Genomic DNA, 19,435 nt, shown 5'->3' with positions numbered 1-19,435 from the left:
GGACATGCTGTTATTGCTACGTTAAAATTTGCGATGAAATTTTTTATAATCACTGATTTGTTCGAACTTATCGATTATCCAGTTTCATTGTCTTTATTATCAGTCGTCTTCCAAATTTCTCGATATTTTTACAATGCTGCGCTAGCGAGACTGGGGCAAGTGATCAAATATAGTACTACATACATGAATTCTACATGCGAAATACCATCTAACGTAACGTAATTATTCGTATTGATTTTGTATAAAAGGTTGGATGTATGTATCCTTGTAACATAATATCGGAGACTCAAGAAATCTTGAAACTAAAATTTGTTCTCTAAATGAATATCATGATCTTCGAGGGTCAAAAGGTTAACGCGTAACAAAAGGAAAATAAAATTAATTTTTAATCGTTCAATTATTGTTCGTCTAGTATAGTAGAATATAGTATATAGTATAGTAGTAGTAGTATAATTACGATTAGAATACATCTAACAAAAAACAAAAATAGATTCTTCTAATGAAAAACTGAAAAGTTGTCGATAATACTGTTGCTTCTACATGCAGTACTTTTATCGCTTGATGCAAAACTCGTATATCCCGTAAATTAATCCCTTTTACCAGAGTAACCTAATTAACCATGCTCGACTCTCGCAGTGAATTTTTTTTTTTGGAAGTAGCTAACGAGATACCGGAGAGTAAACAAGTTTAACGTTATTGATACGCACGGTAATCCAATAATAGCAGAGCTTGCAGAACGACCAGTGGTCAACGAGAGCGGTCAGCAAGGGGGAGGTCATCAGTCCTTAAGGTCGATTTGCAAATTATGCACGTGCTCGAGAGGGACCAGGGTTGGTACGCTGATGACATAACCCAATATTTATAGAATTAAGCCGGTGGCTGGTAAGTGGGGTGGTGAAATTTCGTTAGGCTAATCGGAGCGTGAAACCATTCGCGGCTGAACCCCTCCGACAAAATGGCCCCCACTGCCGGCTCAAAGATGGCGAACATCCCGACGCGACGTCTGGCTAATTTTTGCGAAAATTACGCGCAGACCCGGCCCACCATTCCAATTCGTCTGATAGTCGAAGGGTCGCAGTCTCGCCATTTTGCCCTTCTTTAATTCTGACGCTTCGATTCAGACGATTTCAACCCCTCGTTCGCTTAGCCTGCAACTTTATCCTGCGATTCGGTTGATCTCTTCTATGAAAGTCCGAACGTTCGTATGTCTTAATTTCGTCTCTTTCGTTCATTAATTCGCACAATGAAAATTAGAAAGCTGTAAGCTACTATAAATAGGATAATTTCTGTCTTGATTTTTTTTTTATTTTTCAGAGTGTCAGGAATGCGATTAATTCATAATCGTCTAACATTACACGTGAATAAGGATTTTAGTATGTGAAATGGAGTGGTTGTGGAGGATTTAGTAACTGTTGTTGTAGCTCCGAATGATCAGTAGAACGACGGAAATCCGCTTTAAATAGTCGCTTGTAAAGTGAGACGAACCACTGAAGTGAGCGTAGGTACAATGGAAACGACGAAGTATTATGTTAGTTCCAGACTACGGATTTCGTGGAACTGCAAGCTAGGAAACGATGCCAGAATTACGTGTTGAGTATATTGTAGGTGCGATTAACGATAAATTGCTTGTTTCTACACTGTACTCTGTCAATGTTAAAACTACCTTCCATTTCCGTTTATGTTGCAAGAATCAAGAAACTCGATTCCATATAATCTCCTTTCGGTAACTCTGGAAATGTATGAAACATCGCTAGAATTTTGACTCGGTTCTTAGCGGTAATACGTTTTATGCATTTTCGAGAAAAAGCGACTGACACGACGCATCTTAAAATTAAAGTTTCTCATTTTAACGTCTCTTTAACATCTGACGCATAACGATATTTCTATATCGACATTGAACAATAATTTTTCCAAATGTAACTGTCTTCCATTGAAGCTTTACGATAGAATCTCCATGCAATTTCGCAATATTTTCAAATAAATCGTAATACGTGTGGTTACGAGTAAAAGAGAATAAAAGAGAATCAAGAGGTCGAAATCGTTCGAGTCTGCAGCTATCGAAAGAAAGAAAAATATAATTCTAGCAAAAGTTGTTTAACAAAGATTACTTCGGCTCGTATTATTTCGTTAATTAATGCTACAAAAAATAGCGAAACTAAGAGAGAATTCCAAGTGAAAGTTATCAGTTAACTACTCTCCAAACAAATATTCGGCATTGTTGAAAACAAAATTATCAGAAGCCGTTTCGTCAAGTAAATCTTCAATTACTTCTGTCGTTAGTTCAGTAGATATTACATAATCCTGAATGTAACTTGCGCAGTAATCCTCTAAATAACACACACAAATGTTCCTCATCGCTCAAATAAAATTACCACAGATGGCTGGGAAAACCAAATTTTCCCCTTAAAATTACTCAGAGCCACGAAAGGGTAGCGCGAATGTTCCATTAAATCCCGAACTGCCTCGCGACCTGGGAACACCGGTCATCGGTGACACCTGTTCCTACGAGTAAATCAGAGGACAGGTGGTGTGGTCGGTCTCTCGTCTCTTTTATAAACGACGAACTGGTGTGCGAGGGGTAGGCAACGGTGACGAAAGCGTCGGCGGGTACGTTGAATAGAACTGCAACTCCACCCACCTGTTCCATCGGTCAGCAAACTCGTTCCGGGTCCTTCTGTCGCGGATTCCCAGCGCAAGTTAAACGCGCCATGGAACCACAATCGAAGGATTAAAGGGTATTCCTTTGCATTCACGAAATCTGCCGCTTTGCGGCCACTGTCGCCACCGAGGACAATGAATCGCTCTTCTAGCCACGATACAGATCAACAAGTGGCTTCCGACCACCGATAGCGAAACAATTCGTCTCTTTCGTTTCCACTCCAACTATCCTAGCAATAATTCCTGCTTAATTTATTAATTCGTGTTTTCCTACGGCTTTCGCGAATCCTCTGTAGCGTTCGATATTTCATGGACATTTGCTTGGAATTTTAGATTAGGGTAACCTTGGATCGTTAATCTTCTTGAATCGGTGATGCATTGCGGGAATGGAATCTTGTTTGCTTTTTGGTACGCTGTCCATTGCAAATGACGAAGCTTCGACTAGCAGAGATACGGATGGAAGGATCGGGAGCTTGGAATTAGGATGCGACAAAAAGGTACGTGTCCATGAAAATTTTAAAATTTTGGGCAACTCGTTAAACGGTGGTCGCTAAATCTGCTTGTGTCGCACTGTGCTGCATGGTGTCGTATTTTGTGTACAGTAGAATTGTTTTTAATATGTACACACATATATCTAACTATGAAATAATAATCTCAGTATCGAAACTGTTTTATTTTTTCAGAATAATCTCCTGGTTCGACGAAATTCTGAAATAATTTTGGTTTTGACTAAAGGAAATCTATGTTTCGACTATTTTAAGTGTTTCAATATTTCTAAATATATTTTACTACTTTCTGAGATTTTAATGGAAAAGTTCCATTTTTGATTCCATCGAATAAAAGAATTTCTGATATTTTTAAGTCAAGCTGTCTCTGTATATATTTTAGGATAGACTCGGGAGAATAAAAGGCCTAGAATCCTTTCATGCCATCTTATTAACGTTAACAATGCCCGTTGTTCTTGGTTTTACATTAATCTGCAACGGAAAGCATGCTGTTAATCCTACCTAATCCTGTTAATTCCATAAATTCTCTAACAATTACCAGAATACCGTAATGCGACGAACAAAGCAGAATTTAGGTACTCTAATTAATCATTTCCAAATTCACCACAGGGAAATGCATAGCTTTCAAACAAAATTCATCAGGATTACGATTTTCTAAAAGCTACTTTCCAAGCTGTGTAACCCGCCATAGATACAACGTTATTACACTGGAAGAACGATCATATAAATATAACCTTCGAAGAAATAAACATACAAAAAATATCCAATGAAATGTGAAACAAATATCAAAAAAATTTCAAATATTATAAACACTAAACGATAAAGATATAACGTGATGCATTCCAAACTCAATTCGTCTTCGTATCATACAATAAGCAATTTATGAATAATATAAGGTAGTCTAATCGATAAAACTACTCGTGTTTACTCGAATTCAAATTTTTATGAATACGATTAAACAAATAAAATTTGTTTCGCGCTCCTTCAATTATATACCGACTGAATTATTTCGAATATTATATCCTTTTGCGTATTATCTGCGTTCCGTATATTTCCCATAAATTTATTAACACGCACAATCGGAACGATATAGATAACATACAACATAGATACCTCGCTCTGCGTACGCGATTTTGAGACAAATTTTTCGCCGACGTTCCAATTGACGGATCGCGAAGAAATAAATAACCAAAGGTGTGCTAAATCAAAAATCCGTGAAACCGGATAATCCCTGTCGAAGCATCAGCGACACCGAGCTGCCGGCTAATTTCTTTCCTGTCCAAGTGCGCAAGCCGATATATATGGAAAAAAAAATCGAAAGCTAAAGTCGCACGTGCGGGAAATTGACAATCCAACCGGCGTGTTTTCGATTTATTCTTCGAGGCGATTTCCACGAACAAAACGCAGTAATTTCAAAGTTGAAGTTGAACCCTCGTATAGAGCTGATATAGGGTCGACCTGCAACGAGTCTGCAAATAGTCATTCACCTGCGCCATTTTTCTGGCTCTCGCCCAGACATTTCGCACGCACTTTGCGTCCCGCTTCGTCTTATTAATGGATTCTAGCCAACGTACGAGTGTTTGCTCGTCCGGCACAATTGTTGGACCCCGCATAGGGGTTGTTTTATTCCCTGCTGAGGGTAAACGGCGAACCTCTCGCGTGGAAAAATATCGACCGACACGGGCGAACGATTCTGATCGAAATTTCGTATGCTAAACGGTTGCCGGACACAGAGGGAGGAACGTAGAACGCTGTGGAAGGAGTACGGTGGTCGTAATGGATGCTATTTAGGGTGGTCATCGGTGGAAATCTCGTTTGTCAATCAGAAATTAGATACAGATGAAGTCGATGTTGTGAAATTGGAAATTAGATTATTCGGCTTTAAGCTGATTTTACGAACGTATGAAACCATTCAGAATTTCGTGATTAAACGTACGGTTAGGTAATGTTTATTCCGTATCAGTTTCAAATTTCAAGTTAATGAAATAAAATACGGTAAATGTGTGTTCGCGATTGTTTTACTATAAAGCGGCAAGCTATGAATCGAAACTATTGAGATATGTGTAATTTTGTGTGCTACACTAGATTAGCCGCGTAGTAGAGTCACACATATACGAGTATGAGTGTGCATAGCGTCTCGTGAAATAGAAGAATGCAACCGTTCCGTTGGTAGTGTGGTAAAGAAGATGGTGAGACAAAGAGAGTACTGAGACGCGTGCAAATGTGTATCGACGAATATCTTGTAAATCACATATCCAATAAATCTGAAACTATCTTGATATCAATTTTAAGTGTAATCTAAGTGTTTCTATGCATTTATTTCGCCGATTAAGATCCACGATTCTCAACAGAAACGAATTCTGGATCAACGTCGATTTTCTTATACAAGGCGATATAAAGTGATGAAAGCTACTCGTAAATTTGCTGACGTGTACGTTAAACTAAATTTTCCTATTTGATTGTTCCGCTGTTGTAGAACCTGAGAAATTTTGAAGATACTTCAAAGGTATTTTAAAATGGAATAATCGGGAAAGACGTCGAGGAGAGAATTTGCACGGCTTCTACGCCGTATGTTCCTAATTATTTAAATCGCTCGAAACGAAATGCCAGAAATTCAACGAAGCGAGCAGCAGCAGCGAAGATAAAAAAAAATGGAGAAGAAGCAAAAACCGGTAGAATAAGTAGTTAAGGTTCCCCTTAGAACAAACAAACTCGTCGGGCTATTATTTCAGGACAAATAAAAATTAGGAAAAGCAAGGAATAGGGAACAAAAGATAGCTGTGAGAATGAAACGAAACGGCCTGCATCCGAACGGAAACAAAAGCACAGAGGAACAGGTAGGAGGAAAACTGTGTAAATTCCGACGTAAAAATTTTATTTTAATTCTATTTGAAAGCGGAACAGATCCGAACTGCGAACTTTCTCTCTGAGAAGTTACACGCGAGAATTAATTCCCTTTACCGAAAGAATAGTAGGGTTGTCTAACGAAGAGAAATCATCCCCTGGAGACGGAAGGCTTCGTGTGTTTTAATACGTGTGGCTCCCTGGGCGACGCAAAGGGCAGCTCGCAAAATACGAACAACCCGTGTCTTGCGGATGTTAACATCGTAGTTTTTTAATTATTCAAACGGCGGGGGAATTAATAAATCCCATTAGCTCGTTAAGACATCGTTACAAGAACTTTCCTTCTAGCAGAGTACGAAAGAAACCGGCCGGTGTTTTAATCGTCCGGTAAATCCACCCTTGGCGGTTAACGCGCCACCGTTCAGGAAGGGAGGTTCTCCGAGGAATACTTTTTTCCCCTCCGATAGGAGAAAATGGAACATTTTATATATTTTTTGGTTGTCCTCGTTGAGGGAATTGAGAATCGTGGTAACGTTGTAATTTGTCTTCTGTCTCGATGAGTTTTTGCGTTTGGTGGGTTGCTCGGTTCGATGACGAAGGAAAGGTCAACAAGCTGCTAACAATAATGAAAATATTAAGACGATAAGAACAAACTTCGCTGTATACGACGACCACGTGAATCATCAATGTGATTTACGATAAAACGCGTTCTATATTTTAAAGTAGCCACAGTATTGATCGAAAGAGATCTTAAAATACAGACCTATTCACTTACACTAGAACTATCTCCAATAATCTTCCATTTAAGAAATAAAATGTACATGAAGCAATTGCTAAACTGTATCGAACCTCGAGCAAGAATAATCTTACAAATGAGCATGAAACTAATGGTGCAACAACGCTATCCGTAAAATTCCGTAAAAATCTCTTAATCCGAAACCTTTGACCGAATCTTTCGACATGACCAGGCTTTCGTTCAACAAAGTCTATAGGAACGATAGAAAACAACGTTCCTATCGAAATATCTCGTGCATCGAACGCTATACCTCTCGGGGCACACGAGAGGCGAGATAACACAACATCTCCAAAGAGGCGGAAGAGCATTCGGTTGGTTGAAAGTGAGGATATCCTGCGCCAGCTAGAGAATTCGGTCCAACGGAACCAGTGATTCAAGCGATAACAACGAACCTTCCTATTTCTCCATTTTGCATAAGTAGACATAGCCATCGGCTTTTGCTTGTTGTTCCATTCTACGCGTTTGGAGTGCATCCAATCCCGGGGCTTCCTTCAATATCAATTGTCTCTCTTTCTCGCTTCGATCGCCGTTTCAGCCTCTTCGCTCAGATGCATACCATCTGGAGCCCTTTAATAGCACTTCAAACAACGGAGGATTGTTTGTTCGACGGCGCTCATCTTAGGCGATATGCTCGGGTCCTGTATGAGCATAAACTTATCATGGTTGGGTTAGGGAATATATGGTACGCTAGGTTTGGTATCTGGGTGGGTTCCGTTGGTCGGGGAAATCGTGACGCGGAAATCGTGATCTTCGTGACTCGGCGTCAAATTATTTTAGACGTGATAATTTACCTTGATAATTGTTTTAACTTTGTAATCGTTTCACAGAGTTGTTTATAGAGATAAAAAGGCTAAGGTGAATGACGTGGAAATATATTCACCAGTCTTTGAATTTGGATCTTGAAGGTAAATTTTTTGTAAACGCTAATGGTTAATTTTGTACTTTTGTAATTCCCTGCAATTGAAATTGCAATCTTCTAAGAATAGCTAAAGTCGAAGAGAAATTTCTGTTGGTAACAATGTCATCTAAAGATGACAAAGAAGAAAAGTCAGAAATAAAATAAAATTTCTACGATAGGAGATTTAAAATATGCAACATGAAATAGAGGGAATATCGAAACGAAAATTGCAGTAGATAGGACGTTGTGTCGTTTGGTTCGCACGAATGCCCATAAGCGACGATCGCTATTCGACGTTTCTTCTTCCATGCATATTCGCCACTCGCTCATCTTGAACAGATAGCTCTACAAACGGTTTTTAAACAAAGTTCGAAGCACTTTAACGCTACAACTATTAAAATGGCCAATGATATCAAAATGACCAATTGATAATTGTCTATACTAATCTTGTAGATTTACAACCGATGCGTTCTAGAAAATTTGAATGATTATTTAAAAGTCATATTTTACGAAGCTAAGGAAAAAACGAAGTGAGGAAGTTGATATCTGCTAGAAGTTCTAGAATTAAAAAGAATTACAATTTAAGTGGACGATTATTAATCCATGGAAAAGTAAAGATTATGTTCTAAAAGGTTTAACTGATTCCATTACGCCGAGGATCCTTGAAATTCAACTTTCAACTCAATTTCCCTGGAGCCCATTTCCTAAACGTTGTTCCGTTTCCGCGACAACTTCCACAGTCATTACTAACCGGTCTCAGGAAGCATCGACTTCAACGGGAATTGAACCACGACGCCACGCTATCCTCGTGGAGTAATCCTCGGCTCAAATGTTCGTGAACAACGCTGGACCAAAGTCAAAAACCGTGAACGAGTCTATTCTAACATGCAGAAGCGAGGAAAACTTTGTTTTTGTTATTCTATGTTAAAATCATCTTACTTTTGCGATCTACTCGTTTCCTTTTCAACTGTACATTTCAACTACCATCGCTCCACGCATACATCGAACACGAATAAAATCAAACGTTCGCTCTACCCTCTCGAAGAAAAGAATTTGATACTTTTCATCCCAAAGAAAATTCCGTTTAAAATCACCTCCCGATCTTCTCAAGGGATCGTAAAGAGATCTTTCGAAGTGGAAGCCAGCACGCGACGATATTACGCGAACAATGAAAACTTCGTCTCACGGGCCGAATTCACGTGGAATCACTCGTGCGTGCTCCATTGTTCGCAAAAGTTATTCGTACGACGCGACGGTTGTCTTGGACGATGGCCGTTCGTAAGTCGTGGCTAAGTGTTTGTCCAGCCAGCAGAACGCGCCGGATGGATATCTTGGCAACTGCTTACGGGCATAAATTCGCTCGGAAACAAGCGAGTCAGAGAAAATAATCTCACGGTGTATTCCTCGTGCACTTGTAGTTGCTCCCGAGCCACCAGGTGTACCACGTTTCTCGCGAACCTACACGAGCCAATCCCTCTGTTTATCCGTCGCTCGATTGCCGTCAGATGTTCGCCTGAGAAGTATAGCGAACCGTGCGAGGGTCTCATCCCGTTTGGATTAACGCTTCGAGTGATGCGTCGATCTTTGTTCGCGCGTCCGAGGTAGTAAATTATTACCGGCGTTGGGTATCAATAAATTATTAACTGTAATTTATGAATCTTCGGTGTATATGCAGTGTTATTAATAATATATGGACCTTCTTCTTTTCATAGTCTAGTATTTTCAAGGAACGTAAATATGATTGTAAAGATATAAAAAGGACGCATGGGGTGAGATCGATCGAATAGATATCGTTTGAAAAGAGTTCCGAAGTTGAACAACTTGCTCGATCATTCAATGGGTCTTTGACAAAGAATGAAGGATAAGAGGAAGAGTTTTCATAGGTAGCTTTGAATTTAAATTTCAAGGTTTAATTCTTGAAGGTTGGTAAAGATCCGTCAAATTTGGTACCGATCTGACAGCGATATATATATATGTATATTTATTTATTTATATATGAAGTAATTTGTACTTTGTTTCATAGTTCATACATGTCAAATTTATATATACATACTAATGAAGCGTATTTTATGAACTGTTACTTACATTAAGCGTCAAAGAACGGATCATCAGTGGCGTAAGACGAAAGCGGATTACTCGAGACTCACCTGAAAACAAAGAACACCACGATATTGTTAATTAACGAACTTTCTTGATAATTGACGAACCTCTTGGACAGTACCCATCTATTGATTCCACTTAAATGAAAATCTTAATGTCCCGTATCTCGTCGTCGCTATCTTAAAACGTTCTTCGTCAAGTTCTACTATCGATTTATCGAACTTATTCTCCGGCTTAACCGAATGTCTATTGACCTAGTTTGCTAATAACCCACTGACAATAAAAAAAAAACACGACTAAAGCTGGTCAAGCAGTTAGTTTCGTTGGAAAAGTATGTCCAAGCGATGTTTTGGCCGTTGTATAATGACTTGCCAGCGTATTTCGTGCAAGCCAATATTTGTACGTGCTCGACCCGACGAGGGGGCAATTAATAACCGGCACGAAGACAAATACACGGGACACGTGACAAATGAATCGGTGTGCAAACTAACGTTCGCGGGGCGGCCCTAAACGGCACTCGATATTTGTTTTTTCTCAATGTCTGGATTTTCGTCTGTTGCATGCACAACGCGTATTAAATACCGCGACTCGAAATTCGGGTCGGTTTATCGCACGCGGGAAAATAGTTTAGATCGGGACCAAACGGTGTACGTATCAATCACGGTGCCAGCACCGCCACAATTTGCATGGGGAATGAGATTCAAATGGCTAACCGGCGCAAACACAGTGTAACACGAACCGACGTAACTGCTTCGAGAGCATTTTGCCACCGATTTGTGTTCCAGATGGGAAAGAATTGTTTCTGCGGCATGATATTTTGAAAAGCGTGAGACAGCTGCGAATTCTACAGGTTGTTTTAATTTAGAGAAGAGCGACGAGCTATTTCTATTCCAAAAATTAGACCTCTTAAGAGGAATTCTTATTTGTTCATTTAGTTAGATTTTCTGTTGAATTTAAGTTTCTGCGAAAACTTTGAACGAAAATGAAAATTCGCGAGAAGAAAAATCGTAGATCGTGTAACGTGATTTCGTTGTGTCATTTGTTCTGCGTTAAAGTTCGGAAAGTACGAAAATATTCGTAAGATATTTAACCAGAATGCTGGATCGTTTTAACTTCCAGTGAGATCTATATCGGAGATTGTTACAGCGATCAAATTCGTTTCCGTTAGTTGTACGACAACTCCGAAATTGCGTGTACGAATCTCATCCCTCCCTCCAATCAAACCGACATTTTTTTTTTTTTTTTTTGTCGTTTGTTCGCCTGGTCATCGTGTGAAAGATAGATCGGTGTCGCATATGCACATAGACGCGCGAATTGCCGGCAGTGTTGAAAAAAATAAACGATTCTATAAACCTAAAGCGTCTCTTTGTTCGTCACGGTATTGTGTCAACTAACACGATGAACATTTTGTTAGAAAAATTCAGATGCATTAAACAGAAACTAAATGCGCTAGAATATTCTTTTGCTTTCCTGAAATGAAGCGAATTCCTTCCAATTTCTATAAAATTCACAAAATGACGAAAGAAAATCATAATTTCTTAGATGCTAATTTACATTAAAACTAACAACTATTTTCATCGCTTTTCAACGACAATTCCTAGCGATGATATTAGAGAAAGGTGTGTCGAGATATCAAAATGCGATCGAAGGTGCATTACTTACGTCGAGAATATTATGCAACGGAAAATATGATAGCGTCGTTACTACGAGCGTTCTCTTTTTTTCCCATTCTGCCAGGAACAAGTAACGTTTCAGAATACATTACGTATGCTAGGCACAGTTGCAATGCTTCTTATTATGGGGTCTTATGAAAAATTCAATCAGTTGAACGAGCAAGTGGCAACGAGAGCACAAACCTGTACGATAATGACACGCGGCTGAAATTAAATGCGAACGCGGCCGCGGCGTGTGCATAATTACCGCAAAAACGGAAATGACTCCGCCATTGTTGGCTACTTACGACAAAGATCGATTGCGAATATAAGCTCGTAATCGGCTTAAGTGCCGGTTTTTCGAATTCACCAGATCTCGCAAGGTCAATCCAGCCGTTCCAACCTAATGGTCTTTCGTCAGATGGAAATTTGATTGTCTCAATCTGTATGCTGTGTTGACTAGTTGAAACAGACTGCAGAAAAAGGATAATGAAATGGTAGCGATAATGAAGGAAAAGTATGATATATCGAGGCTTGCCGAGTTCTCGAGGCGAGATGCATTACCGTTGTGATGGTTGTTTTGATTCGACTGCGAGGGGGATATATTTATTTACGCAAATTAACGTAACAAAGATTAACGTTATCTTGCAGATGCGTATAATTATCTAGAACGTGTTTACTTATTGTAGGATCTCGTGAAAGACGAACCGATTAGTTTTAATTTATTACAACAGTGCAATTTATTGCTCGATTGGAAAGACTTTCTCGACTTGAAACGTCTCTCTGTTACTCTGTACGAGTGTGATATAAGTGTTCCATGTATTCCATGGAATATCGTGGCGTATTAAAATTTCTCCTGGAACAATTGTATTAGCATACAATTTAAATTGAAACAGAATTACAGTTCGTTTAAAAATGTTTCACAGCCACTGTAATTTTCTAAGAGATTAAGGCGAATGAAAGAGGATCAAGACGTAAGCTGTGATCGTTCGAGTTCCCTAAATAGATATTAATTAAGAAAATAAAAGATAAAAGAAGCGGAAGATGCGGAATTGGTAGTGGGCATTTGCAACTTGCTTTCCGATGCTTCTGTTTTTCGTTACCAAAATAGTTTTTCTTTTCGTAGAAAATTGCGAATAGGTCGTGATTGAAAAGTATCGATGGAAATTCAGCACGTGGAATGTAATTTTTAGCTGAGAGCCACCAATTTCCACCATTTGGAGATCGTTCACTTTCAAAATTATTTCATAGAAAAATAGAGAAAAAAGAATTGAAAAATATCACCTGAAAACACTGTTCGCGTAAATGAATTAAAGCAAAATCGATTAGACTAAAAGTTTTTTAAGAATAGTTGCAAGTGAAAAATTATTCAACGAAAAATAACAATTTTACTCGAAGCTATAATCTGAAAGTTAGCTCAAAGGTAGATCGAATTCTACAACCTGAACAGCGAACGTGTCCGTTTGAAAGTTTCAGCAATTCTAACTTCTAAAACCCGTCTTACCCTAAAATGTATATTCCTACGCTCCTCTATAGAACCTTCTTACACTCCAACGTAGGCGACACTTCAAGAATGTATACCTAGTTATACCTAGAGGGGATTTTTTAAGCGAACTCCATTTCGGGAGAACCGACCTGTAATCCTGAGAATGGAAGAAATCTCTAGGACCCTCGGTTCTAATTAGAATTTCGTACTTTCCAGTGGATAAAATAAAGACAGTTAACAAAATCCATGAACTATACCTATTAACGTGGTCTGGAACACTGCGAATCGTTTCGACTAAGTATATAATACACAATTAGAAATTTATCCTACATTTATATGTTTATGCTTTAAAGTACAAGAAATATATTTTCAAATTCTGTACCATAGATATGCGAAAAATATGTAAATAAAATTGTTCGTGATTTCATAAGCATTTCGTTATTTATGCGTTCGCCACTCATATTACAATTTCGTTGTAAGTATCGAGAACTTATCAAAACTTCCGAGACTTTTAAAACTTATCGTTACTTTAAAAATTCGAGATTCATCGATACCCAAGATGTAAAATTTATTAAAATTTCTTAAAGAACATCTACTATCGAAAAACGTCGAGTCGCTGAAAAATTATATAAACTCGAAACGCCTATGTCTTCAGAAACAATGTCTTCAGAAGCAACGATATCAGGTCTCTAACTATGAAACCGGAATTTGCCTATAGATGGTCCTAGCTGATAATGTAGTTATCACTAAACTGCGTCATCGATGCCAAAAGTCTTTGTTGACATCTCACAAACATTTTCGACTCAGAACAATACAAGTTTCATACAACAGCATAGTTTGTAATAGCGTTAAACATGTCAAATTTTGTGCCTGGAAACTACGATTTGCGGACAGCATTGATTTTCTGTTACCATTTGAAGAAAACTGCCGCAGAATCGCATCGAATGCTTGTCGAAACTTACGGTGAGCATGCTCTTGGTAAATCACGGTGCTTTGAGTGGTTTAAAAAATTCAGAAGTGGCAATTTTGACGCGAGGAACGAAGAACGTGGAAGACCACCGAAAAAGACCACCGAACTGTTAAAACCTGGCGAAACCGTTAATACCGAGCACTACCGACAACAAACGATCGATTTGAATCAAGCTTTGCGTGAAAAACGACCAGAATATCAAAAAAGGCAACACAAAGTAATTTTGCTTCGTGATAATGCACCATCGCATACAGCAAAACCGGTCAAGGAAACGATCGAAGCGTTCAGTTGAGAAATACTTTGGCACACGGCTTACTCACCAGACTTGGCTCCGTCCGATTACTATTTATTTGCATCGATGGGACACGCACTTTCTGACCAGCACTTCACTTCTGACGAAAATGTACGAAAATGGCTCGATGACTGGTTTGCCTCGAAAGAGCGACAGTTTTTTTGGCGTGGCATCCACCAATTGCCAGACAGGTGGGAAAAATGTATAGCTAGCGATGAGCAATACTTCGAATAAAATATTTTTAATCATTTTCATACAATAAACGTGTATTTTCTATACAAAAATTCCGGTTTCATATTTACATACCTGGTAATTATCAGATTGTTCGCAAGGTTTTTAATTACATCGATGGTTGAGGAACTATGAAAAAGAAAGAAAAGGAAAGAAGATGGAAATAAAATAGATACTCGTCGTATAGTCAGTATGTCGATTCTCATATTTCCTCGTCGATTACTTTTTCCTGTTTCCAGTAAAAAAATTCGTCCATATTCGTGGAATTTCGATTGGAATTATTCGTCCGCCGCTTTTACACCGGTTGTTCTTCTTTTTCATTAGAAATTTTCAGCAAGGATGTACGTTTTCCAGCGGTCGAACGAAGATCCCGTGCGATCCCTTCGACGAGAATTCGTCGATTTTTCCTGGAACTCGCGTCTAATCGTCACGCCGAGAAATTACAACGAATTTCCCGACCGGCTGTAATTTACGCCGCTCGAGTACACGACATTCCGACCCTTTATGGCGCGCGCCATCCATTGAATGTCAAATGAGAACGGGGTCACTCACCCGGAAACGTCCTCGATTTTCCGTCTCTTCGCTGTATCCGCCGTGAATTTTTCCACCTAGCAGCCTCCCGTTGACTCCCAACGGTATTAAGACCGTGAGCTTACGGCGCTTCGTATAAAACAGCATTACCGAGACGAAACGCACGAAAGCTGGCCAAGTAGATTCGCGAGTAAGGACGAATTTTAGACGAACAGCTGCTTAAAATAGTAGCTTCGATCGTTGGAAACTTATTTCACGATTACGTTATTTAGGTGGCATTGGAGTTAGGCTTTAAAGATCTTGGTGGAACCATCGGCGTTATGTCAACTTCAACTTATGTTGAGCTTCGAGTCACGCAGCAACCATCGAGGTTGTAATACTGGGACTCGGGGCCATTGAGGGTCCTCGAGGTCATATTTTCGACGACAAAAATTATTTCACGATGATACGGAAGGTCACGAAGGTCTTTTTACAATTAACATTTGCCTCAAATAATGTTCAATAAGTATTAGGTTGTTGGAAAAGTTTCTTTCGTGTTATGAGGAAATAATAGACGCACAACGTTTTTTGTTTTATATTATTTCTTCGAATTACGTGCGATCCATTTTGTTCCGTTGAGATAAACATTTCACAGACTTGCTTTCACGTCTCTACGAAGATGAATTGTTGTAAAAAACAGGTTTGCGGAAGAAAGACACTTTCCGGACAACCTAACTTTGAGATGAAAAAAAAAGAAGAATTTATCAAAGATGTTGATCGTATTTTTCACATACATTACTACACACCTCATTTGAATGAGACGCTTCTGGTCGTTTCGAGCGACTAGATATTAATTCAAACAACCCCTTTGTATCCTATGTAACAGCGTATAGTGATCAATATGCGAGACCACGTCTTAAATTGAATTACAAATTCCATCCTTTCCACGAGTAAGAATAATTTTCATCGACAATAAATTAACCAACTCCAACGCTATCGACAAATTCTGCCTTTCTAATTCTAATATTCTGTTAGATCGGCGAAAGGCGGGCAGAAATTAACGAGACCAGTCCGACGTTACACGAGCGAATCGATTTCTATTAATTTCCACGTTATCGGAAACGCGTTTATGGATGCACTAGGGCAGCAAATAGTAAACGAGTTCGAAAATCGATGCACCGATCGGCCGTGCGATTTCGAGTATAATTTATCGCCATTGGCCGTGTCTGTTCCTCGACGAGGCGTCCGTTCGTTCGATTCATCACCGAGCGTCGAAAACTCGTTCCTTCGAAATTTTCACGTCGCGTAGGCTAACTTCTACCGACCAAAGACAAAGCTCTTGAAACTATTTTTGAAAATCCTAAAACTTATCGAGACTGTGGAAACACTTTCAAGATATTTAAGACGTTAATTCCAGACTAAATAATTTCTTCGCGATTTTCAACGCATCTACTTTAAGATGTCCTGTTTAATTTCAGAGATACTACAGTTTCTCGCATTTCGCTGCATTTATTTAACATACTTCAAACTCAGAAAAATTGCGTCTTTCGTGGTAAGATCGAGGTATCGGAGGCAGGTCGAATTTATCACCAAACTACGGACATTTGCGCATTTTTTGGGAAATTTAAAAGTGTACAAATGCACGAAATATACGCAATATAGAAAAATATACGAAATGTTCAAAACGTAGTATTTGTGGTGATATTTAACACTTGAAACAAATTTCTGTCTAAATTATATTTCTTAAATCATATGCGTAAAAATATGAATTCGCAAAGGTATCCGCACTCTATTTATCATTATCATTGATTCATCTATTCTGACTCTCGATCCACTCTATCCTAATCGTTCTCTCGCATATTTCCGCATTTAAACCCGCTATATCGACGCTTTGGAAACGAACCGGAACAGATCGTGCGTTTCCCGATAAATCACGGGAAACTCGTCGCGCGTAATTAACGAGGTGGCTAATTACGAAACTCCTTTCACGCTCGACGATTCACAGGAAGCCGTTTTTCCGACCGATCGATCAGAATCGTAGAGCGCGAAACATTTCGAATCGTCTGGTTGCACCGCTTTTCCCATCCGAGCGCGACGCCCGCGGTAAAAAGCGCTTTCGAGTAGCGCCCCCGGCGCAACATTCGACCCACGAAGCCCGCACTACATCGGGGAGCAAGGATTTTTCCCTGTTCAAACTGCTAGACAACGCAGACCGGTCGAATTCTCTCGCAACTCTGCAGAGTTCCACCTAACTCAAACCGAGCGGTTCGACTTTGAGATCCGACAGATGTTGCAGAGATCTCTTTGTAGGCCGAAACTTGGGCGTAGCTTGCGCATTTAAGCCGAAACTGAATGTTGAGGATGACAAGGAACTGTGCTACAATTCAAAGAACGAAGATCTTCTTGGAGTTTGTCCATAGTACGGTAATCTATGTGAAATTGTTCTGCTTGCCATTTCGAGATTGAAGTTTTAGCATTTTTTCATATATGTTACGAATTGTCCAAATGAAATTAACACGATATATCCGAAAGAATATCTTCCGTTGAAACTTCATTGTTGGACAATTCCACGATTGTATTTGGAAACGAGAGATTGAATGTTTTTACAAAGCCATTAATACCAAGTCTCAGGATCCGTCTTTAATTCCCGGTGTCTTGAACATTTACTTTCAAATCAAGCAAAAACAGTAAAAAGCCTCTCGGAATCTGTTAGAATCTTCGGAAGGCGGAGACGAAAACTCTAATCCTAAGTTAAGCATCGCCAATAGAAGGAAGTTCGTAAACCTGGGTGGTAACTAAGCCTTTGGCCAAACGTAAACCTAAACCCTTTCCCCTGCTTTAGTAAGGGACTCCTAAGTAACGACACGATTATTCAAGGAACGCAAAGAATCAGCTCTTGGAACCTTTGGTCCTCGAGACGAGGCCAAAGAGAAACAAAGTTCCAGGGCCGTTACTCTACACCGTGGAATTCACTTAACTTTATCTCCTCGGAACTTCCGAATGATCCTTTATCCCCAACGAGGTCGCGCCGCGGCGCCGAGATCACTGCTGGCAATTTGCAATTTTTCCTCCCCGGAAAGTTCGGTGCCACTTCGGTCGCAAGAAGGAACTTCCGATCTTATCGACGCCCTGTGTTAATTATAATTAATGGCCAGGATTCGCGTGACAGACGGTACGTTTCAGCGAATTCGCCGTTTAGTTAAAATATTGAAGATTGATAGATCCATCAGGTGTTTTCGTTCGACCGCGAACAGAACTAGCTTTTTCGAGTTTTTTGATCAAACTATGATTCGAGAATTAGCAGGTGTGCTTTTGCTTCAACAAACCGACTACTTTTGACGTTTCAAGGAAATCTATAGCGTAGAATTAAAACGAGAAATCGTGCGTACCAATGACAATTTTGCTGAAACTTGAAATATCTTTTAACACTTTGACTGCCACGCCGAAATCACGTGTTTCGCTCAGGACGGAGTATTTTTATTATTTGAAGCATATAATGGCAAAATAATAATAAATTGATGATGTAAGACAACATTCTTCCCCAATGGACCGTTTATCCTATTGGTGGTCACGGGTGACCACCGTAGCGCTTTGGTAACAATTGATAGCGACATATTGTAACAAGGCTTCGTTTATTTCAACAAACCATTCGCATTCGTTATTTCGTCGTAAGCAATACGTGCAGAATATATTGTTGAAACGTGTAGAAGATATTAGTAAACGGTATTTGCTCATTCTATACAGGATGGTTGGTAACTGGTGGTACAAGCGGAAAGAGGGTGATTCTACGCGAAAAAAGAAGTCGAAAATATAGAATAAAAATTTTTCGTTTGAGGCTTTGTTTTGGAGAAAATCGACTTTGAATTTTCGCCCGGTACGCGTGCACTTTATCGCGTCTTGTTATAACGGATCTCACTGTAGATCGTTGTCTCGATGGATATTATCGCAGTTTAAGTTTGTTTTTGCCGTAACGGAAAATTAGGAATACATAATGAAATAATATGAAGTAATCATAAAGTTATTATTACAAAAATTGCTGAACATGTTGCAGTGAAATCCGTTATAACGAGACGTGATAAAGTGCACGCGTACCGAGCGAAAATTCAAAGTCGATTTTTTCGAAAACAAAGCCTCGAACGAAAAATTTTTATTCTATATTTTCGACTTCTTTTTTCGCGTAGAATCACCCTCTTTCCGCTTGTACCACCAGTTACCAACCACCCTATATATAATAGTAAGGTATGTTCACACTTCTAACTTCAATTATATGATTATAAAGCAGCATTTACGATTATTTTCTAAGCTGTGTTTATAATAATATTCGTAGATTACCTCTGAAAGATACGGATGCAAACACAGTGCACCGTTGGATGCAAGATTTGTTCCCATTTTTTTTTTTTTTATTTTTTTTGTTGATGTTCTAACAAAAATGTTTAATCGTTCAATGAGGCACTTTTTATTTCAAAATACCCTAACTGTCAATTTTCATTCA

At 39.2% G+C, this 19,435-nt stretch overlaps 1 protein-coding gene across 2 annotated transcripts in view; it reads right to left on the bottom strand.

Annotated features, from left to right (window-relative positions):
* Positions 1–19,435, bottom strand: part of Con (leucine rich repeat protein connectin) — a 350,962-nt gene that overhangs the window by 244,118 nt on the left and 87,409 nt on the right. Inside the window, exon 3 of one of the 2 annotated variants that reach the window (XM_069120653.1) lies at positions 9,788–9,849. The exons of the other annotated variant lie outside the window; for it this stretch is intronic. The gene's annotated coding sequence lies outside the window, so the exon portion shown is untranslated. The remainder of the gene's footprint in view (positions 1–9,787; positions 9,850–19,435) is intronic. 2 annotated transcript variants of the gene reach the window in all.

The sequence above is a fragment of the Bombus flavifrons genome, chromosome 9, assembly GCF_040668555.2.
Source record: "Bombus flavifrons isolate JBK064 chromosome 9, iyBomFlav1_principal, whole genome shotgun sequence".
NCBI lineage: Eukaryota > Metazoa > Arthropoda > Insecta > Hymenoptera > Apidae > Bombus > Bombus flavifrons.
Note: the sequence above shows the minus strand (reverse complement) of the source record. Positions and strands in the feature narration are given on the sequence as shown.